Source organism: Mustela lutreola, chromosome 4 (assembly GCF_030435805.1).
Source record: "Mustela lutreola isolate mMusLut2 chromosome 4, mMusLut2.pri, whole genome shotgun sequence".
Taxonomy (NCBI): domain Eukaryota; kingdom Metazoa; phylum Chordata; class Mammalia; order Carnivora; family Mustelidae; genus Mustela; species Mustela lutreola.
The window spans coordinates 90,087,250-90,108,295 of NC_081293.1; the positions used below are offsets into that span (position 1 = coordinate 90,087,250).

At 72.4% G+C, this 21,046-nt stretch overlaps 9 non-coding genes across 9 annotated transcripts; all 9 read right to left on the reverse strand.

The window, feature by feature from the left end:
- Positions 1-1,541: 1,541 nt before the first annotated feature.
- LOC131830936 (5S ribosomal RNA) lies at positions 1,542-1,660 on the reverse strand. The gene has a single exon (XR_009353468.1). It is a non-coding gene; the product is annotated as a 5S ribosomal RNA (ribosomal RNA).
- A 2,078-nt stretch (positions 1,661-3,738) lies between these two features.
- On the reverse strand, positions 3,739-3,857 carry LOC131830947 (5S ribosomal RNA). Its single transcript, XR_009353478.1, has one exon. It is a non-coding gene; the product is annotated as a 5S ribosomal RNA (ribosomal RNA).
- A 2,076-nt stretch (positions 3,858-5,933) lies between these two features.
- LOC131830958 (5S ribosomal RNA) lies at positions 5,934-6,052 on the reverse strand. The gene has a single exon (XR_009353487.1). It is a non-coding gene; the product is annotated as a 5S ribosomal RNA (ribosomal RNA).
- A 2,083-nt stretch (positions 6,053-8,135) lies between these two features.
- LOC131830971 (5S ribosomal RNA) lies at positions 8,136-8,254 on the reverse strand. The gene has a single exon (XR_009353496.1). It is a non-coding gene; the product is annotated as a 5S ribosomal RNA (ribosomal RNA).
- A 2,095-nt stretch (positions 8,255-10,349) lies between these two features.
- LOC131830802 (5S ribosomal RNA) lies at positions 10,350-10,468 on the reverse strand. The gene has a single exon (XR_009353391.1). It is a non-coding gene; the product is annotated as a 5S ribosomal RNA (ribosomal RNA).
- Positions 10,469-12,539: 2,071 nt separating this feature from the next.
- On the reverse strand, positions 12,540-12,658 carry LOC131830746 (5S ribosomal RNA). Its single transcript, XR_009353338.1, has one exon. It is a non-coding gene; the product is annotated as a 5S ribosomal RNA (ribosomal RNA).
- Positions 12,659-14,728: 2,070 nt separating this feature from the next.
- LOC131830747 (5S ribosomal RNA) lies at positions 14,729-14,847 on the reverse strand. Its single transcript, XR_009353339.1, has one exon. It is a non-coding gene; the product is annotated as a 5S ribosomal RNA (ribosomal RNA).
- A 2,069-nt stretch (positions 14,848-16,916) lies between these two features.
- LOC131830803 (5S ribosomal RNA) lies at positions 16,917-17,035 on the reverse strand. Its single transcript, XR_009353392.1, has one exon. It is a non-coding gene; the product is annotated as a 5S ribosomal RNA (ribosomal RNA).
- A 2,072-nt stretch (positions 17,036-19,107) lies between these two features.
- LOC131830748 (5S ribosomal RNA) lies at positions 19,108-19,226 on the reverse strand. Its single transcript, XR_009353340.1, has one exon. It is a non-coding gene; the product is annotated as a 5S ribosomal RNA (ribosomal RNA).
- Positions 19,227-21,046: the final 1,820 nt, after the last annotated feature.

Genomic DNA, 21,046 nt, shown 5'->3' on the forward strand with positions numbered 1-21,046 from the left:
ACGCCACACACCAGCCCAGAAGCGGCAGCCCCGCCCCGTGGCCCTACCTCCACCGCGCTTCCCCTGACCACCCACCCGCACCAGGCCCTGACCGAGAGACACAGACAGGCCGGCTCACCTACACGGACACACGGATACCCAGGGAGACACAGGGACAGACACAGACGGAGGGACCTCTGCACAGACGGCAAGAACGCAGAGCCCCAGAGACAGACTCTCTAACCCGCAGACCCCCCTCAGACCCTCCACCCCCAACCCCAGCCCCCAGGCCAGACGCGGTGACCCTGACCCGCATGCGCACAGGGACCCGGTCCGAGACACGGGTGCACGCAACGCTCACACACCCACTCACGCGCACAGAAACACACACACAAACACACACACACACGCACACACACTCGGACAAGACACCACACACCCAGGAGGCTGCGGTGGCCTGCCACCTGCCCCGGGAGGGAGGGCCGGCTTGCTTGGGCCGGGCTTTGGTGTCTGCAGTCCCGTTCCGCTCCCATTCCTGCCCAGCACCCCGTCTGGCCTGGGGGCCTGCCAGGGTTTCTTCCTCTGGACTAGTCCTCTGGTGAGGGGTGAGGCGGGGGGCCGGGGCCTCTCTTGGCCCGGTGTGGGGCGCCCCCGGTCTTGCTGAGCGAGACAGCCTCGCGGTTGCCTTCGCTGTGCTTGGGAGACGCAGCGTGGAGCCGGGTGCCCACGGCTCCGGAAACCCAGGGCGGTCGGCCATCTCGCGTCCCGGGCACCTGAGCCCGGGCGCGGGGCCCAAGGGGCCAAGGGGAGCTGGTCGGGGAGAGGGAAGGGAATGAATGCCCTTCCGGCCGGAGCGGAGCCCAGGCCCCGTGGAGAGAAGGGGCGGGGGGTGGGGGGGCCCAGGTCGCGGGGGCGCCGGGAGGGGTGTGGGGGTTGGTCGGCTGCCGGTGGGCCTGGGGGCTGGGGGCAGCCCTAGGGCCTCGCTAGGGGATCCAGGGCCCAGGGCCTCGGGAGCACAGGCCCGCGGAGAGGTGGCCCAGGCCCGGGGTCGAGGCCTGCTCCTGCCTCCTGCCCCCCACACCCTCGGGCCAGCCCCCCCCCGCCCCCCCGCCTCCCCGCCCTCCTCCCACAGCCCGGCGGCCCCCACGCCCCTCCCCGCGTCCATGGCCGTGGTCCTCACCCCGGTCCCCCTTTCCCTGCCTCTGGCCCCAAAGCCCCCTTCCAAGACTGCCCCGCCCTGCCAGCAGCCCCCCAAGGCCGGCTGAGGCGCGGGTGGGCCTCGTGTCGTGCAGGCGGAAACGCTGGCTTGTGGCCGGCCGCCCGTGCAGCGGGCCGCCCTTTTTGGGGCCAGGGGCCCGCGATGCTGGGTCTGGGGTGGCCAGGGGTCAGGGGGTCAGGGGCGTGAGGGGACCGGGCTCAGGGGCTGAGGCGTTCAGGGACTGTTGGGAGGCCGCCGCGTTGGCCAGGGCGCCCAGCGGTGGCGGCCAAGGCAGAGGCAGGGGGGCCCAAGTGGGAGAGAAAAGAGGAAGGCCAAAGACAAGCGTTTGGGGGCGAAAAAAAAAAGCCTACAGCACCCGGTATTCCCAGGCGGTCTCCCATCCAAGTACTAACCAGGCCCGACCCTGCTTAGCTTCCGAGATCAGACGAGATCGGGCGCGTTCAGGGTGGTATGGCCGTAGACGCCTGCCCCTTCAGCTGGCCGCCCCAAGAGCCTGCTGCGCGCTTCCCGGGCCCCGGCGTTAGCCAGGGCTCCCCACTCAGCCTGCCCTGGGCCTGGCGCCCGCCTCCCCGCCCACCCGCCCGCCAGCCCGCCCGGGGGGCTGGGGGGGGGGGCCCAACGCCAAAGTCTGTCGGGGCACTCTCCCATCCCGGGGCTCCCCAGCCGCGCCGCCACCGCGTGCCTCCCCAGGCCGCAACCGGGGTGCGTTCTCGGCCCCCACCACCACTCCCCCCACACCCCCCGCCCCCGCCCCCGCCCCCGCCCCGCGCTCGGTGTGCTCCGCCCCCGCCACCCCCACACCACCAGCGCCCACCCAGCGCCCTAGGCCAGGCCCAGCCGGCCACCTGGCCTTCCCTCCTCTCCTCTCCTCTGCTCTCTTCTGCTCTCCTCCAGACAGCTCTGCTCAGCTGGGCTCGGCTCGGCTCGGCTCTCCCCTCCTCTCCACCCCACCTCGCTCCCAGCCCACCCGAGGCCACGAGGACACATGGGCGACGGGCGACGCCACACACCAGCCCAGAAGCGGCAGCCCCGCCCCGTGGCCCTACCTCCACCGCGCTTCCCCTGACCACCCACCCGCACCAGGCCCTGACCGAGAGACACAGACAGGCCGGCTCACCTACACGGACACACGGATTCCCAGGGAGACACAGGGACAGACACAGACGGAGGGACCTCTGCACAGACGGCAAGAACGCAGAGCCCCAGAGACAGACTCTCTAACCCGCAGACCCCCCTCAGACCCTCCACCCCCAACCCCAGCCCCCAGGCCAGACGCGGTGACCCTGACCCGCATGCGCACAGGGACCCGGTCGGAGACACGGGTGCACGCAACGCTCACACACCCACTCACGCGCACAGAAACACACACACAAACACACACACACACGCACACACACTCGGACAAGACACCACACACCCAGGAGGCTGCGGTGGCCTGCCACCTGCCCCGGGAGGGAGGGCCGGCTTGCTTGGGCCGGCCTTTGGTGTCTGCAGTCCCGTTCCGCTCCCATTCCTGCCCAGCACCCCGTCTGGCCTGGGGGCCTGCCAGGGTTTCTTCCTCTGGACTAGTCCTCTGGTGAGGGGTGAGGCGGGGGGCCGGGGCCTTTCTTGGCCCGGTGTGGGGCGCCCCCGGTCTTGCTGAGCGAGACAGCCTCGCGGTTGCCTTCGCTGTGCTTGGGAGACGCAGCGTGGAGCCGGGTGCCCACGGCTCCGGAAACCCAGGGCGGTCGGCCATCTCGCGTCCCGGGCACCTGAGCCCGGGCGCGGGGCCCAAGGGGCCAAGGGGAGCTGGTCGGGGAGAGGGAAGGGAATGAATGCCCTTCCGGCCGTAGCGGAGCCCAGGCCCCGTGGAGAGAAGGGGCGGGGGGTGGGGGGGCCCAGGTCGCGGGGGAGCCGGGAGGGGTGTGGGGGTTGGTCGGCTGCCGGTGGGCCTGGGGGCTGGGGGCAGCCCGAGGGCCTCGCTAGGGGATCCAGGGCCCAGGGCCTCCGGAGCACAGGCCCGCGGAGAGGTGGCCCAGGCCCGGGGTCGAGGCCTGCTCCTGCCTCCTGCCCCCCACACCCTCGGGCCAGCCCCCCCCCGCCCCCCTGCCTCCCCGCCCTCCTCCCACAGCCCGGCGGCCCCCACGCCCCTCCCCGCGTCCATGGCCGTGGTCCTCACCCCGGTCCCCCTTTCCCTGCCTCTGGCCCCAAAGCCCCCTTCCAAGACTGCCCCGCCCTGCCAGCAGCCCGCCAAGGCCGGCTGAGGCGCGGGTGGGCCTCGTGTCGTGCAGGCGGAAACGCTGGCTTGTGGCCGGCCGCCCGTGCAGCGGGCCGCCCTTTTTGGGGCCAGGGGCCCGCGATGCTGGGTCTGGGGTGGCCAGGGGTCAGGGGGTCAGGGGCGTGAGGGGACCGGGCTCAGGGGCTGAGGCGTTCAGGGACTGTTGGGAGGCCGCCGCGTTGGCCAGGGCGCCGAGCGGTGGCGGCCAAGGCAGAGGCAGGGGGGCCCAAGTGGGAGAGAAAAGAGGAAGGCCAAAGACAAGCGTTTGGGGGCGAAAAAAAAAAGCCTACAGCACCCGGTATTCCCAGGCGGTCTCCCATCCAAGTACTAACCAGGCCCGACCCTGCTTAGCTTCCGAGATCAGACGAGATCGGGCGCGTTCAGGGTGGTATGGCCGTAGACGCCTGCCCCTTCAGCTGGCCTCCCCAAGAGCCTGCTGCGCGCTTCCCGGGCCCCGGCGTTAGCCAGGGCTCCCCACTCAGCCTGCCATGGGCCTGGCGCCCGCCTCCCCGCCCACCCGCCCGCCAGCCCGCCCGGGGGGCGGGGGGGGGGGCCCAACGCCAAAGTCTGTCGGGGCACTCTCCCATCCCGGGGCTCCCCAGCCGCGCCGCCACCGCGTGCCTCCCCAGGCCGCAACCGGGGTGCGTTCTCGGCCCCCACCACCACTCCCCCCACACCCCCCGCCCCCGCCCCCGCCCCCGCCCCGCGCTCGGTGTGCTCCGCCCCCGCCACCCCCACACCACCAGCGCCCACCCAGCGCCCTAGGCCAGGCCCAGCCGGCCACCTGGCCTTCCCTCCTCTCCTCTCCTCTGCTCTCTTCTGCTCTCCTCCAGACAGCTCTGCTCAGCTGGGCTCGGCTCGGCTCGGCTCTCCCCTCCTCTCCACCCCACCTCGCTCCCAGCCCACCCGAGGCCACGAGGACACACGGGCGACGGGCGACGCCACACACCAGCCCAGAAGCGGCAGCCCCGCCCCGTGGCCCTACCTCCACCGCGCTTCCCCTGACCACCCACCCGCACCAGGCCCTGACCGAGAGACACAGACAGGCCGGCTCACCTACACGGACACACGGATACCCAGGGAGACACAGGGACAGACACAGACGGAGGGACCTCTGCACAGACGGCAAGAAAACAGAGCCCCAGAGACAGACTCTCTAACCCGCAGACCCCCCTCAGACCCTCCACCCCCAACCCCAGCCCCCAGGCCAGACGCGGTGACCCTGACCCGCATGCGCACAGGGACCCGGTCGGAGACACGGGTGCACGCAACGCTCACACACCCACTCATGCGCACAGAAACACACACACAAACACACACACACACGCACACACACTCGGACAAGACACCACACACCCAGGAGGCTGCGGTGGCCTGCCACCTGCCCCGGGAGGGAGGGCCGGCTTGCTTGGGCCGGGCTTTGGTGTCTGCAGTCCCGTTCCGCTCCCATTCCTGCCCAGCACCCCGTCTGGCCTGGGGGCCTGCCAGGGTTTCTTCCTCTGGACTAGTCCTCTGGTGAGGGGTGAGGCGGGGGGCCGGGGCCTCTCTTGGCCCGGTGTGGGGCGCCCCCGGTCTTGCTGAGCGAGACAGCCTCGCGGTTGCCTTCGCTGTGCTTGGGAGACGCAGCGTGGAGCCGGGTGCCCACGGCTCCGGAAACCCAGGGCGGTCGGCCATCTCGCGTCCCGGGCACCTGAGCCCGGGCGCGGGGCCCAAGGGGCCAAGGGGAGCTGGTCGGGGAGAGGGAAGGGAATGAATGCCCTTCCGGCCGGAGCGGAGCCCAGGCCCCGTGGAGAGAAGGGGCGGGGGGTGGGGGGGCCCAGGTCGCGGGGGCGCCGGGAGGGGTGTGGGGGTTGGTCGGCTGCCGGTGGGCCTGGGGGCTGGGGGCAGCCCGAGGGCCTCGCTAGGGGATCCAGGGCCCAGGGCCTCCGGAGCACAGGCCCGCGGAGAGGTGGCCCAGGCCCGGGGTCGAGGCCTGCTCCTGCCTCCTGCCCCCCACACCCTCGGGCCAGCCCCCCCCCGCCCCCCTGCCTCCCCGCCCTCCTCCCACAGCCCGGCGGCCCCCACGCCCCTCCCCGCGTCCATGGCCGTGGTCCTCACCCCGGTCCCCCTTTCCCTGCCTCTGGCCCCAAAGCCCCCTTCCAAGACTGCCCCGCCCTGCCAGCAGCCCCCCAAGGCCGGCTGAGGCGCGGGTGGGCCTCGTGTCGTGCAGGCGGAAACGCTGGCTTGTGGCCGGCCGCCCGTGCAGCGGGCCGCCCTTTTTGGGGCCAGGGGCCCGCGATGCTGGGTCTGGGGTGGCCAGGGGTCAGGGGGTCAGGGGCGTGAGGGGACCGGGCTCAGGGGCTGAGGCATTCAGGGACTGTTGGGAGGCCGCCGCGTTGGCCAGGGCGCCCAGCGGTGGCGGCCAAGGCAGAGGCAGGGGGGCCTAAGTGGGAGAGAAAAGAGGAAGGCCAAAGACAAGCGTTTGGGGGCGAAAAAAAAAGCCTACAGCACCCGGTATTCCCAGGCGGTCTCCCATCCAAGTACTAACCAGGCCCGACCCTGCTTAGCTTCCGAGATCAGACGAGATCGGGCGCGTTCAGGGTGGTATGGCCGTAGACGCCTGCCCCTTCAGCTGGCCGCCCCAAGAGCCTGCTGCGCGCTTCCCGGGCCCCGGCGTTAGCCAGGGCTCCCCACTCAGCCTGCCCTGGGCCTGGCGCCCGCCTCCCCGCCCACACGCCCGCCAGCCCGCCCGGGGGGCGGGGGGGGGGGGCCCAACGCCAAAGTCTGTCGGGGCACTCTCCCATCCCGGGGCTCCCCAGCCGCGCCGCCACCGCGTGCCTCCCCAGGCCGCAACCGGGGTGCGTTCTCGGCCCCCACCACCACTCCCCCCACACCCCCCGCCCCCGCCCCCGCCCCCGCCCCCGCCCCGCGCTCGGTGTGCTCCGCCCCCGCCACCCCCACACCACCAGCGCCTACCCAGCGCCCTAGGCCAGGCCCAGCCGGCCACCTGGCCTTCCCTCCTCTCCTCTCCTCTGCTCTCTTCTGCTCTCCTCCAGACAGCTCTGCTCAGCTGGGCTCGGCTCGGCTCGGCTCTCCCCTCCTCTCCACCCCACCTCGCTCCCAGCCCACCCGAGGCCACGAGGACACACGGGCGACGGGCGACGCCACACACCAGCCCAGAAGCGGCAGCCCCGCCCCGTGGCCCTACCTCCACCGCGCTTCCCCTGACCACCCACCCGCACCAGGCCCTGACCGAGAGACACAGACAGGCCGGCTCACCTACACGGACACACGGATACCCAGGGAGACACAGGGACAGACACAGACGGAGGGACCTCTGCACAGACGGCAAGAACGCAGAGCCCCAGAGACAGACTCTCTAACCCGCAGACCCCCCTCAGACCCTCCACCCCCAACCCCAGCCCCCAGGCCAGACGCGGTGACCCTGACCCGCATGCGCACAGGGACCCGGTCGGAGACACGGGTGTACGCAACGCTCACACACCCACTCACGCGCACAGAAACACACACACAAACACACACACACACGCACACACACTCGGACAAGACACCACACACCCAGGAGGCTGCGGTGGCCTGCCACCTGCCCCGGGAGGGAGGGCCGGCTTGCTTGGGCCGGGCTTTGGTGTCTGCAGTCCCGTTCCGCTCCCATTCCTGCCCAGCACCCCGTCTGGCCTGGGGGCCTGCCAGGGTTTCTTCCTCTGGACTAGTCCTCTGGTGAGGGGTGAGGCGGGGGGCCGGGGCCTCTCTTGGCCCGGTGTGGGGCGCCCCCGGTCTTGCTGAGCGAGACAGCCTCGCGGTTGCCTTCGCTGTGCTTGGGAGACGCAGCGTGGAGCCGGGTGCCCACGGCTCCGGAAACCCAGGGCGGTCGGCCATCTCGCGTCCCGGGCACCTGAGCCCGGGCGCGGGGCCCAAGGGGCCAAGGGGAGCTGGTCGGGGAGAGGGAAGGGAATGAATGCCCTTCCGGCCGGAGCGGAGCCCAGGCCCCGTGGAGAGAAGGGGCGGGGGGTGGGGGGGCCCAGGTCGCGGGGGCGCCGGGAGGGGTGTGGGGGTTGGTCGGCTGCCGGTGGGCCTGGGGGCTGGGGGCAGCCCGAGGGCCTCGCTAGGGGATCCAGGGCCCAGGGCCTCCGGAGCACAGGCCCGCGGAGAGGTGGCCCAGGCCCGGAGTCGAGGCCTGCTCCTGCCTCCTGCCCCCCACACCCTCGGGCCAGCCCCTCCCCGCCCCCCTGCCTCCCCGCCCTCCTCCCACAGCCCGGCGGCCCCCACGCCCCTCCCCGCGTCCATGGCCGTGGTCCTCACCCCGGTCCCCCTTTCCCTGCCTCTGGCCCCAAAGCCCCCTTCCAAGACTGCCCCGCCCTGCCAGCAGCCCCCCAAGGCCGGCTGAGGCGCGGGTGGGCCTCGTGTCGTGCAGGCGGAAACGCTGGCTTGTGGCCGGCCGCCCGTGCAGCGGGCCGCCCTTTTTGGGGCCAGGGGCCCGCGATGCTGGGTCTGGGGTGGCCAGGGGTCAGGGGGTCAGGGGCGTGAGGGGACCGGGCTCAGGGGCTGAGGCATTCAGGGACTGTTGGGAGGCCGCCGCGTTGGCCAGGGCGCCCAGCGGTGGCGGCCAAGGCAGAGGCAGGGGGGCCTAAGTGGGAGAGAAAAGAGGAAGGCCAAAGACAAGCGTTTGGGGGCGAAAAAAAAAGCCTACAGCACCCGGTATTCCCAGGCGGTCTCCCATCCAAGTACTAACCAGGCCCGACCCTGCTTAGCTTCCGAGATCAGACGAGATCGGGCGCGTTCAGGGTGGTATGGCCGTAGACGCCTGCCCCTTCAGCTGGCCGCCCCAAGAGCCTGCTGCGCGCTTCCCGGGCCCCGGCGTTAGCCTAGCCAGGGCTCCCCACTCAGCCTGCCCTGGGCCTGGCGCCCGCCTCCCCGCCCACCCGCCCGCCAGCCCGCCCAGGGGGGGGGGGGGGGCAACGCCAAAGTCTGTCGGGGCACTCTCCCATCCCGGGGCTCCCCAGCCGCGCCGCCACCGCGTGCCTCCCCAGGCCGCAACCGGGGTGCGTCCTCGGCCCCCACCACCACTCCCCCCACACCCCCCGCCCCCGCCCCCGCCCCCGCCCCCGCCCCGCGCTCGGTGTGCTCCGCCCCCGCCACCCCCACACCACCAGCGCCCACCCAGCGCCCTAGGCCAGGCCCAGCCGGCCACCTGGCCTTCCCTCCTCTCCTCTCCTCTGCTCTCTTCTGCTCTCCTCCAGACAGCTCTGCTCAGCTGGGCTCGGCTCGGCTCGGCTCTCCCCTCCTCTCCACCCCACCTCGCTCCCAGCCCACCCGAGGCCACGAGGACACACGGGCGACGGGCGACGCCACACACCAGCCCAGAAGCGGCAGCCCCGCCCCGTGGCCCTACCTCCACCGCGCTTCCCCTGACCACCCACCCGCACCAGGCCCTGACCGAGAGACACAGACAGGCCGGCTCACCTACACGGACACACGGATACCCAGGGAGACACAGGGACAGACACAGACGGAGGGACCTCTGCACAGACGGCAAGAACGCAGAGCCCCAGAGACAGACTCTCTAACCCGCAGACCCCCCTCAGACCCTCCACCCCCAACCCCAGCCCCCAGGCCAGACGCGGTGACCCTGACCCGCATGCGCACAGGGACCCGGTCGGAGACACGGGTGCACGCAACGCTCACACACCCACTCACGCGCACAGAAACACACACACAAACACACACACACACGCACACACACTCGGACAAGACACCACACACCCAGGAGGCTGCGGTGGCCTGCCACCTGCCCCGGGAGGGAGGGCCGGCTTGCTTGGGCCGGGCTTTGGTGTCTGCAGTCCCGTTCCGCTCCCATTCCTGCCCAGCACCCCGTCTGGCCTGGGGGCCTGCCAGGGTTTCTTCCTCTGGACTAGTCCTCTGGTGAGGGGTGAGGCGGGGGGGCCGGGGCCTCTCTTGGCCCGGTGTGGGGCGCCCCCTGTCTTGCTGAGCGAGACAGCCTCGCGGTTGCCTTCGCTGTGCCTGGGAGACGCAGCGTGGAGCCGGGTGCCCACGGCTCCGGAAGCCCAGGGCGGTCGGCCATCTCGCGTCCCGGGCACCTGAGCCCGGGCGCGGGGCCCAAGGGGCCAAGGGGAGCTGGTCGGGGAGAGGGAAGGGAATGAATGCCCTTCCGGCCGGAGCGGAGCCCAGGCCCCGTGGAGAGAAGGGGCGGGGGGTGGGGGGGCCCAGGTCGCGGGGGCGCCGGGAGGGGTGTGGGGGTTGGTCGGCTGCCGGTGGGCCTGGGGCTGGGGGCAGCCCGAGGGCCTCGCTAGGGGATCCAGGGCCCAGGGCCTCGGGAGCACAGGCCCGCGGAGAGGTGGCCCAGGCCCGGGGTCGAGGCCTGCTCCTGCCTCCTGCCCCCCACACCCTCGGGCCAGCCCCCCCCCCCGCCACCCCGCCCCCCCGCCTCCCCGCCCTCCTCCCACAGCCCGGCGGCCCCCACGCCCCTCCCCGCGTCCATGGCCGTGGTCCTCACCCCGGTCCCCCTTTCCCTGCCTCTGGCCCCAAAGCCCCCTTCCAAGACTGCCCCGCCCTGCCAGCAGCCCCCCAAGGCCGGCTGAGGCGCGGGTGGGCCTCGTGTCGTGCAGGCAGAAACGCTGGCTTGTGGCCGGACCGCCCGTGCAGCGGGCCGCCCTTTTTGGGGCCAGGGGCCCGCGATGCTGGGTCTGGGGTGGCCAGTGGTCAGGGGGTCAGGGGCGTGAGGGGACCGGGCTCAGCGGCTGAGGCGTTCAGGGACTGTTGGGAGGCCGCCGCGTTGGCCAGGGCGCCCAGCGGTGGCGGCCAAGGCAGAGGCAGGGGGGCCCAAGTGGGAGAGAAAAGAGGAAGGCCAAAGACAAGCGTTTGGGGGCGAAAAAAAAAAGCCTACAGCACCCGGTATTCCCAGGCGGTCTCCCATCCACGTACTAACCAGGCCCGACCCTGCTTAGCTTCTGAGATCAGACGAGATCGGGCGCGTTCAGGGTGGTATGGCCTTAGACGCCTGCTGCTTCAGCTGGCCGCCTAAAGAGCCTGCTGCGCGCTTCCCGGGCCCGTCGTTAGCCAGGGCTCCCCACTCAGCCTGCCCTGGGCCTGGCGCCCGCCTCCCCGCCCACCCGCCCGCCAGCCCGCCCGGGGGGGGGGGGGGGGGGGGCCCACGCCAAAGTCTGTCCGGGCACTCTCCCCATCCCGGGGCTCCCCAGCCGCGCCGCCAACCGCGTGCCTCCCCAGGCCGCAACCGGGGTGCGTCCTCGGCCCCCACCACCACTCCCCCCACACCCCCCGCCCCCGCCCCGCGCTCGGTGTGCTCCGCCCCCGCCACCCCCCACACCACCAGCGCCCACCCAGCGCCCTAGGCCAGGCCCAGCCGGCCACCTGGCCTTCCCTCCTCTCCTCTCCTCTGCTCTCTTCTGCTCTCCTCCAGACAGCTCTGCTCAGCCGGGCTCGGCTCGGCTCGGCTCTCCCCTCCTCTCCACCCCACCTCGCTCCCAGTCCACCGGAGGCCACGAGGACACACGGGCGATGGGCGACGCCACACACCAGCCCAGAAGCGGCAGCCCCGCCCCGTGGCCCTACCTCCACCGCGCTTCCCCTGACCACCCACCCGCACCAGGCCCTGACCGAGAGACACAGACAGGCCGGCTCACCTACACGGACACACGGATACCCAGGGAGACACAGGGACAGACACAGACGGAGGGACCTCTGCACAGACGGCAAGAACGCAGAGCCCCAGAGACAGACTCTCTAACCCGCAGACCCCCCTCAGACCCTCCACCCCCAACCCCAGCCCCCAGGCCAGACGCGGTGACCCTGACCCGCATGCGCACAGGGACCCGGTCGGAGACACGGGTGCACGCAACGCTCACACACCCACTCACGCGCACAGAAACACACACACAAACACACACACACACGCACACACACTCGGGACAAGACACCACACACCCAGGAGGCTGCGGTGGCCTGCCACCTGCCCCGGGAGGGAGGGCCGGCTTGCTTGGGCCGGGCTTTGGTGTCTGCAGTCCCGTTCCGCTCCCATTCCTGCCCAGCACCCCGTCTGGCCTGGGGGCCTGCCAGGGTTTCTTCCTCTGGACTAGTCCTCTGGTGAGGGGTGAGGCGGGGGGCCGGGGCCTCTCTTGGCCCGGTGTTGGGGCGCCCCCGGTCTTGCTGAGCGAGACAGCCTCGCGGTTGCCTTCGCTGTGCCTGGGAGACGCAGCGTGGAGCCGGGTGCCCACGGCTCCGGAAGCCCAGGGCGGTCGGACCATCTCGCGTCCCGGGCACCTGAGCCCGGGAGCGGGGCCCAAGGGGCCAAGGGGAGCTGGTCGGGGAGAGGGAAGGGAATGAATGCCCTTCCGGCCGGAGCGGAGCCCAGGCCCCGTGGAGAGAAGGGGCGGGGTGTGGGGGGGCCCAGGTCGCGGGGGCGCCGGGAGGGGTGTGGGGGTTGTTCGGACTGCCGGTGGGCCTGGGGGCTGGGGGCAGCCCGAGGGCCTCGCTAGGGGATCCAGGGCCCAGGGCCTCGGGAGCACAGGCCCGCGGAGAGGTGGCCCAGGCCCGGGGTCGAGGCCTGCTCCTGCCTCCTGCCCCCCACACCCTCGGGCCAGCCCCCCCCCCCCCCCCGCCTCCCCGCCCTCCTCCCACAGCCCGGCGGCCCCCACGCCCCTCCCCGCGTCCATGGCTGTGGTCCTCACCCCGGTCCCCCTTTCCCTGCCTCTGGCCCCAAAGCCCCCTTCCAAGACTGCCCCGCCCTGCCAGCAGCCCCCCAAGGCCGGCTGAGGCGCGGGTGGGCCTCGTGTCGTGCAGGCGGAAACGCTGGCTTGTGGCCGGCCGCCCGTGCAGCGGGCCGCCCTTTTTGGGGCCAGGGGCCCGCGATGCTGGGTCTGGGGTGGCCAGGGGTCAGGGGGTCAGGGGCGTGAGGGGACCGGGCTCAGCGGCTGAGGCGTTCAGGGACTGTTGGGAGGCCGCCGCGTTGGCCAGGGCGCCCAGCGGTGGCGGCCAAGGCAGAGGCAGGGGGGCCCAAGTGGGAGAGAAAAGAGGAAGGCCAAAGACAAGCGTTTGGGGGCGAAAAAAAAAAGCCTACAGCACCCGGTATTCCCAGGCGGTCTCCCATCCAAGTACTAACCAGGCCCGACCCTGCTTAGCTTCTGAGATCAGACGAGATCGGGCGCGTTCAGGGTGGTATGGCCGTAGACGCCTGCTGCTTCAGCAGGCCAGCCCAAGAGCCTGCTGCGCGCTTCCCGGGCCCGGCGTTAGCCAGGGCTCCCCACTCAGCCTGCCCTGGGCCTGGCGCCCGCCTCCCCGCCCACCCGCCCGCCAGCCCGCCCGGGGGGGGGGGGTGGGGGGGTGGGGGCCCACGCCAAAGTCTGTCCGGGCACTCTCCCATCCGGGGCTCCCCAGCCGCGCCGCCACCGCGTGCCTCCCCAGGCCGCAACCGGGGTGCGTCCTCGGCCCCCACCACCACTCCCCCCACACCCCCCGCCCCCGCCCCGCGCTCGGTGTGCTCCGCTCCCGCCACCCCCACACCACCAGCGCCCACCCAGCGCCCTAGGCCAGGCCCAGCCGGCCACCTGGCCTTCCCTCCTCTCCTCTCCTCTGCTCTCTTCTGCTCTCCTCCAGACAGCTCTGCTCAGCTGGGCTCGGCTCGGCTCGGCTCTCCCCTCCTCTCCACCCCACCTCGCTCCCAGCCCACCCGAGGCCACGAGGACACACGGGCGACGGGCGACGCCACACACCAGCCCAGAAGCGGCAGCCCCGCCCCGTGGCCCTACCTCCACCGCGCTTCCCCTGACCACCCACCCGCACCAGGCCCTGACCGAGAGACACAGACAGGCCGGCTCACCTACACGGACACACGGATACCCAGGGAGACACAGGGACAGACACAGACGGAGGGACCTCTGCACAGACGGCAAGAACGCAGAGCCCCAGAGACAGACTCTCTAACCGCAGACCCCCCTCAGACCCTCCACCCCCAACCCCAGCCCCCAGGCCAGACGCGGTGACCCTGACCCGCATGCGCACAGGGACTCGGTCGGAGACACGGGTGCACGCAACGCTCACACACCCACTCACGCGCACAGAAACACACACACAAACACACACACACACGCACACACACTCGGACAAGACACCACACACCCAGGAGGCTGCGGTGGCCTGCCACCTGCCCCGGGAGGGAGGGCCGGCTTGCTTGGGCCGGGCTTTGGTGTCTGCAGTCCCGTTCCGCTCCCATTCCTGCCCAGCACCCCGTCTGGCCTGGGGGCCTGCCAGGGTTTCTTCCTCTGGACTAGTCCTCTGGTGAGGGGTGAGGCGGGGGGCCGGGGCCTCTCTTGGCCCGGTGTGGGGCGCCCCCGGTCTTGCTGAGCGAGACAGCCTCGCGGTTGCCTTCGTTGTGCCTGGGAGACGCAGCGTGGAGCCGGGTGCCCACGGCTCCGGAAGCCCAGGGCGGTCGGCCATCACGCGTCCCGGGCACCTGAGCCCGGGCGCGGGGCCCAAGGGGCCAAGGGGAGCTGGTCGGGGAGAGGGAAGGGAATGAATGCCCTTCCGGCCGGAGCGGAGCCCAGGCCCCGTGGAGAGAAGGGGCGGGGGGTGGGGGGGCCCAGGTCGCGGGGGCGCCGGGAGGGGTGTGGGGGTTGGTCGGCTGCCGGTGGGCCTGGGGGCTGGGGGCAGCCCGAGGGCCTCGCTAGGGGATCCAGGGCCCAGGGCCTCGGGAGCACAGGCCCGCGGAGAGGTGGCCCAGGCCCGGGGTCGAGGCCTGCTCCTGCCTCCTGCCCCCCACACCCTCGGGCCAGCCCCCCCCCCGCCCCCCCCGCCTCCCCGCCCTCCTCCCACAGCCCGGCGGCCCCCACGCCCCTCCTCGCGTCCATGGCCGTGGTCCTCACCCCGGTCCCCCCTTTCCCTGCCTCTGGCCCCAAAGCCCCCTTCCAAGACTGCCCCGCCCTGCCAGCAGCCCCCCAAGGCCGGCTGAGGCGCGGGTGGGCCTCGTGTCGTGCAGGCGGAAACGCTGGCTTGTGGCCGGCCGCCCGTGCAGCGGGCCGCCCTTTTTGGGGCCAGGGGCCCGCGATGCTGGGTCTGGGGTGGCCAGGGGTCAGGGGGTCAGGGGCGTGAGGGGACCGGGCTCAGCGGCTGAGGCGTTCAGGGACTGTTGGGAGGCCGCCGCTTTGGCCAGGGCGCCCAGCGGTGGCGGCCAAGGCAGAGGCAGGGGGGCCCAAGTGGAGAGAAAAGAGGAAGGCCAAAGACAAGCGTTTGGGGGCGAAAAAAAAAGCCTACAGCACCCGGTATTCCCAGGCGGTCTCCCATCCAAGTACTAACCAGGCCCGACCCTGCTTAGCTTCTGAGATCAGACGAGATCGGGCGCGTTCAGGGTGGTATGGCCGTAGACGCCTGCTGCTTCAGCTGGCCGCCCCAAGAGCCTGCTGCGCGCTTCCCTGGCCCGGCGTTAGCCAGGGCTCCCCACTCAGCCTGCCCTGGGCCTGGCGCCCGCCTCCCCGCCCACCCGCCCGCCAGCCCGCCAGGTGGGGGGGGGGGGGCCCACGCCAAAGTCTGTCCGGGCACTCTCCCATCCCCGGGCTCCCCAGCCGCGCCGCCACCGCGTGCCTCCCCAGGCCGCAACCGGGGTGCGTCCTCGGCCCCCACCACCACTCCCCCCACACCCCCCGCCCCCGCCCCGCGCTCGGTGTGCTCCGCCCCCGCCACCCCCACACCACCAGCGCCCACCCAGCGCCCTAGGCCAGGCCCAGCCGGCCACCTGGCCTTCCCTCCTCTCCTCTCCTCTGCTCTCTTCTGCTCTCCTCCAGACAGCTCTGCTCAGCCGGGCTCGGCTCGGCTTGGCTCTCCCCTCCTCTCCACCCCACCTCGCTCCCAGCCCACCCGAGGCCACGAGGACACACGGGCGATGGGCGACGCCACACACCAGCCCAGAAGCGGCAGCCCCGCCCCGTGGCCCTACCTCCACCGCGCTTCCCTGACCACCCACCCGCACCAGGCCCTGACCGAGAGACACAGACAGGCCGGCTCACCTACACGGACACACGGATACCCAGGGAGACACAGGGACAGACACAGACGGAGGGACCTCTGCACAGACGGCAAGAACGCAGAGCCCCAGAGACAGACTCTCTAACCCGCAGACCCCCCTCAGACCCTCCACCCCCAACCCCAGCCCCCAGGCCAGACGCGGTGACCCTGACCCGCATGCGCACAGGGACCCGGTCGGAGACACGGGTGCACGCAACGCTCACACACCCACTCACGCGCACAGAAACACACACACAAACACACACACACACGCACACACACTCGGACAAGACACCACACACCCAGGAGGCTGCGGTGGCCTGCCACCTGCCCCGGGAGGGAGGGCCGGCTTGCTTGGGCCGGGCTTTGGTGTCTGCAGTCCCGTTCCGCTCCCATTCCTGCCCAGCACCCCGTCTGGCCTGGGGGCCTGCCAGGGTTTCTTCCTCTGGACTAGTCCTCTGGTGAGGGGTGAGGGGTGAGGCGGGGGGCCGGGGCCTCTCTTGGCCCGGTGTGGGGCGCCCCCGGTCTTGCTGAGCGAGACAGCCTCGCGGTTGCCTTCGCTGTGCCTGGGAGACGCAGCGTGGAGCCGGGTGCCCACGGCTCCGGAAGCCCAGGGCGGTCGGCCATCTCGCGTCCCGGGCACCAAAGCCCGGGAGCGGGGCCCAAGGGGCCAAGGGGAGCTGGTCGGGGAGAGGGAAGGGAATGAATGCCCTTCCGGCCGGAGCGGAGCCCAGGCCCCGTGGAGAGAAGGGGCGGGGAGTGGGGGGGGCCCAGGTCGCGGGGGCGCCGGGAGGGGTGTGGGGGTTGTTCGGCTGCCGGTGGGCCTGGGGGCTGGGGGCAGCCCAGGGCCTCGCTAGGGGATCCAGGGCCCAGGGCCTCGGGAGCACAGGCCCGCGGAGAGGTGGCCCAGGCCCGGGGTCGAGGCCTGCTCCTGCCTCCTGCCCCCCACACCCTTGGGCCAGCCCCCCCCCCGCCCCCCCCGCCTCCCCGCCCTCCTCCCACAGCCCGGCGGCCCCCACGCCCCTCCCCGCGTCCATGGCTGTGGTCCTCACCCCGGTCCCCCTTTCCCTGCCTGTGGCCCCAAAGCCCCCTTCCAAGACTGCCCCGCCCTGCCAGCAGCCCCCCAAGGCCGGCTGAGGCGCGGGTGGGCCTCGTGTCGTGCAGGCGGAAACGCTGGCTTGTGGCCGGCCGCCCGTGCAGCGGGCCGCCCTTTTTGGGGCCAGGGGCCCGCGATGCTGGGTCTGGGGTGGCCAGGGGTCAGGGGGTCAGGGGCGTGAGGGGACCGGGCTCAGGGGCTGAGGCGTTCAGGGACTGTTGGGAGGCCGCCGCGTTGGCCAGGGCGCCCAGCGGTGGCGGCCAAGGCAGAGGCAGGGGGGCCCAAGTGGGAGAGAAAAGAGGAAGGCCAAAGACAAGCGTTTGGGGGCGAAAAAAAAAAGCCTACAGCACCCGGTATTCCCAGGCGGTCTCCCATCCACGTACTAACCAGGCCCGACCCTGCTTAGCTTCTGAGATCAGACGAGATCGGGCGCGTTCAGGGTGGTATGGCCTTAGACGCCTGCTGCTTCAGCTGGCCGCCCCAAGAGCCTGCTGCGCGCTTCCCGGGCCCGGCGTTAGCCAGGGCTCCCCACTCAGCCTGCCCTGGGCCTGGCGCCCGCCTCCCCGCCCACCCGCCCGCCAGCCCGCCGGGGGGGGGGGGGGGGGGGGGGGGTGGGGGCCCACGCCAAAGTCTGTCCGGGCACTCTCCCATCCCGGGGCTCCCCAGCCGCGCCGCCACCGCGTGCCTCCCCAGGCCGCAACCGGGGTGCGTCCTCGGCCCCCACCACCACTCCCCCCACACCCCCCGCCCCCGCCCCGCGCTCGGTGTGCTCCGCCCCCGCCACCCCCACACCACCAGCGCCCACCCAGCGCCCTAGGCCAGGCCCAGCCGGCCACCTGGCCTTCCCTCCTCTCCTCTCCTCTGCTCTCTTCTGCTCTCCTCCAGACAGCTCTGCTCAGCCGGGCTCGGCTCGGCTCGGCTCTCCCCTCCTCTCCACCCCACCTCGCTCCCAGCCCACCGGAGGCCACGAGGACACACGGGCGATGGGCGACGCCACACACCAGCCCAGAAGCGGCAGCCCCGCCCCGTGGCCCTACCTCCACCGCGCTTCCCCTGACCACCCACCCGCACCAGGCCCTGACCGAGAGACACAGACAGGCCGGCTCACCTACACGGACACACGGATACCCAGGGAGACACAGGGACAGACACAGACGGAGGGACCTCTGCACAGACGGCAAGAACGCAGAGCCCCAGAGACAGACTCTCTAACCCGCAGACCCCCCTCAGACCCTCCACCCCCAACCCCAGCCCCCAGGCCAGACGCGGTGACCCTGACCCGCATGCGCACAGGGACCCGGTCGGAGACACGGGTGCACGCAACGCTCACACACCCACTCACGCGCACAGAAACACACACACAAACACACACACACACGCACACACACTCGGACAAGACACCACACACCCAGGAGGCTGCGGTGGCCTGCCACCTGCCCCGGGAGGGAGGGCCGGCTTGCTTGGGCCGGGCTTTGGTGTCTGCAGTCCCGTTCCGCTCCCATTCCTGCCCAGCACCCCGTCTGGCCTGGGGGCCTGCCAGGGTTTCTTCCTCTGGACTAGTCCTCTGGTGAGGGGTGAGGCGGGGGGCCGGGGCCTCTCTTGGCCCGGTGTGGGGCGCCCCCGGTCTTGCTGAGCGAGACAGCCTCGCGGTTGCCTTCGCTGTGCCTGGGAGACGCAGCGTGGAGCCGGGTGCCCACGGCTCCGGAAGCCCAGGGCGGTCGGCCATCTCGCGTCCCGGGCACCTGAGCCCGGGAGCGGGGCCCAAGGGGCCAAGGGGAGCTGGTCGGGGAGAGGGAAGGGAATGAATGCCCTTCCGGCCGGAGCGGAGCCCAGGCCCCGTGGAGAGAAGGGGCGGGGTGTGGGGGGGCCCAGGTCGCGGGGGCGCCGGGAGGGGTGTGGGGGTTGTTCGGCTGCCGGTGGGCCTGGGGGCTGGGGGCAGCCCGAGGGCCTCGCTAGGGGATCCAGGGCCCAGGGCCTCGGGAGCACAGGCCCGCGGAGAGGTGGCCCAGGCCCGGGGTCGAGGCCTGCTCCTGCCTCCTGCCCCCCACACCCTCGGGCCAGCCCCCCCCCCCCCCCGCCTCCCCGCCCTCCTCCCACAGCCCGGCGGCCCCCACGCCCCTCCCCGCGTCCATGGCTCTGGTCCTCACCCCGGTCCCCCTTTCCCTGCCTGTGGCCCCAAAGCCCCCTTCCAAGACTGCCCCGCCCTGCCAGCAGCCCCCCAAGGCCGGCTGAGGCGCGGGTGGGCCTCGTGTCGTGCAGGCGGAAACGCTGGCTTGTGGCCGGCCGCCCGTGCAGCGGGCCGCCCTTTTTGGGGCCAGGGGCCCGCGATGCTGGGTCTGGGGTGGCCAGGGGTCAGGGGGTCAGGGGCGTGAGGGGACCGGGCTCAGCGGCTGAGGCGTTCAGGGACTGTTGGGAGGCCGCCGCGTTGGCCAGGGCGCCCAGCGGTGGCGGCCAAGGCAGAGGCAGGGGGGCCCAAGTGGGAGAGAAAAGAGGAAGGCCAAAGACAAGCGTTTGGGGGCGAAAAAAAAAAGCCTACAGCACCCGGTATTCCCAGGCGGTCTCCCATCCAAGTACTAACCAGGCCCGACCCTGCTTAGCTTCTGAGATCAGACGAGATCGGGCGCGTTCAGGGTGGTATGGCCGTAGACGCCTGCTGCTTCAGCAGGCCAGCCCAAGAGCCTGCTGCGCGCTTCCCGGGCCCGGCGTTAGCCAGGGCTCCCCACTCAGCCTGCCCTGGGCCTGGCGCCCGCCTCCCCGCCCACCCGCCCGCCAGCCCGCCCGGGGGGGGGGTGGGGGGGTGGGGGCCCACGCCAAAGTCTGTCCGGGCACTCTCCCATCCCGGGGCTCCCCAGCCGCGCCGCCACCGCGTGCCTCCCCAGGCCGCAACCGGGGTGCGTCCTCGGCCCCCACCACCACTCCCCCCACACCCCCCGCCCCCGCCCCGCGCTCGGTGTGCTCCGCTCCCGCCACCCCCACACCACCAGCGCCCACCCAGCGCCCTAGGCCAGGCCCAGCCGGCCACCTGGCCTTCCCTCCTCTCCTCTCCTCTGCTCTCTTCTGCTCTCCTCCAGACAGCTCTGCTCAGCCGGGCTCGGCTCGGCTCGGCTCTTCCCTCCTCTCCACCCCACCTCGCTCCCAGCCCACCCGAGGCCACGAGGACACACGGGCGATGGGCGACGCCACACACCAGCCCAGAAGCGGCAGCCCCGCCCCTTGGCCCTACCTCCACCGCGCTTCCCCTGACCACCCACCCGCACCAGGCCCTGACCGAGAGACACAGACAGGCCGGCTCACCTACACGGACACACGGATACCCAGGGAGACACAGGGACAGACACAGACGGAGGGACCTCTGCACAGACGGCAAGAACGCAGAGCCCCAGAGACAGACTCTCTAACCCGCAGACCCCCCTCAGACCCTCCACCCCCAACCCCAGCCCCCAGGCCAGATGCGGTGACCCTGACCCGCATGCGCACAGGGACCCGGTCGGAGACACGGGTGCACGCAACGCTCACACACCCACTCACGCGCACAGAAACACACACACAAACACACACACACACGCACACACACTCGGACAAGACACCACACACCCAGGAGGCTGCGGTGGCCTGCCACCTGCCCCGGGAGGGAGGGCCGGCTTGCTTGGGCCGGGCTTTGGTGTCTGCAGTCCCGTTCCGCTCCCATTCCTGCCCAGCACCCCGTCTGGCCTGGGGGCCTGCCAGGGTTTCTTCCTCTGGACTAGTCCTCTGGTGAGGGGTGAGGCGGGGGGCCGGGGCCTCTCTTGGCCCGGTGTGGGGCGGCCCCGGTCTTGCTGAGCGAGACAGCCTCGCGGTTGCCTTCGCTGTGCCTGGGAGACGCAGCGTGGAGCCGGGTGCCCACGGCTCCGGAAGCCCAGGGCGGTCGGCCATCTCGCGTCCCGGGCACCTGAGCCCGGGCGCGGGGCCCAAGGGGCCAAGGGGAGCTGGTCGGGGAGAGGGAAGGGAATGAATGCCCTTCCGGCCGGAGCGGAGCCCAGGCCCCGTGGAGAGAAGGGGCGGGGGGTGGGGGGGCCCAGGTCGCGGGGGCGCCGGGAGGGGTGTGGGGGTTGTTCGGCTGCCGGTGGGCCTGGGGGCTGGGGGCAGCCCGAGGGCCTCGCTAGGGGATCCAGGGCCCAGGGCCTCGGGAGCACAGGCCCGCGGAGAGGTGGCCCAGGCCCGGGGTCGAGGCCTGCTCCTGCCTCCTGCCCCCCACACCCTCGGGCCAGCCCCCACCCCGCCCCCCCCGCCTCCCCGCCCTCCTCCCACAGCCCGGCGGCCCCCACGCCCCTCCCCGCGTCCATGGCCGTGGTCCTCACCCCGGTCCCCCTTTCCCTGCCTCTGGCCCCAAAGCCCCCTTCCAAGACTGCCCCGCCCTGCCAGCAGCCCCCCAAGGCCGGCTGAGGCGCGGGTGGGCCTCGTGTCGTGCAGGCGGAAACGCTGGCTTGTG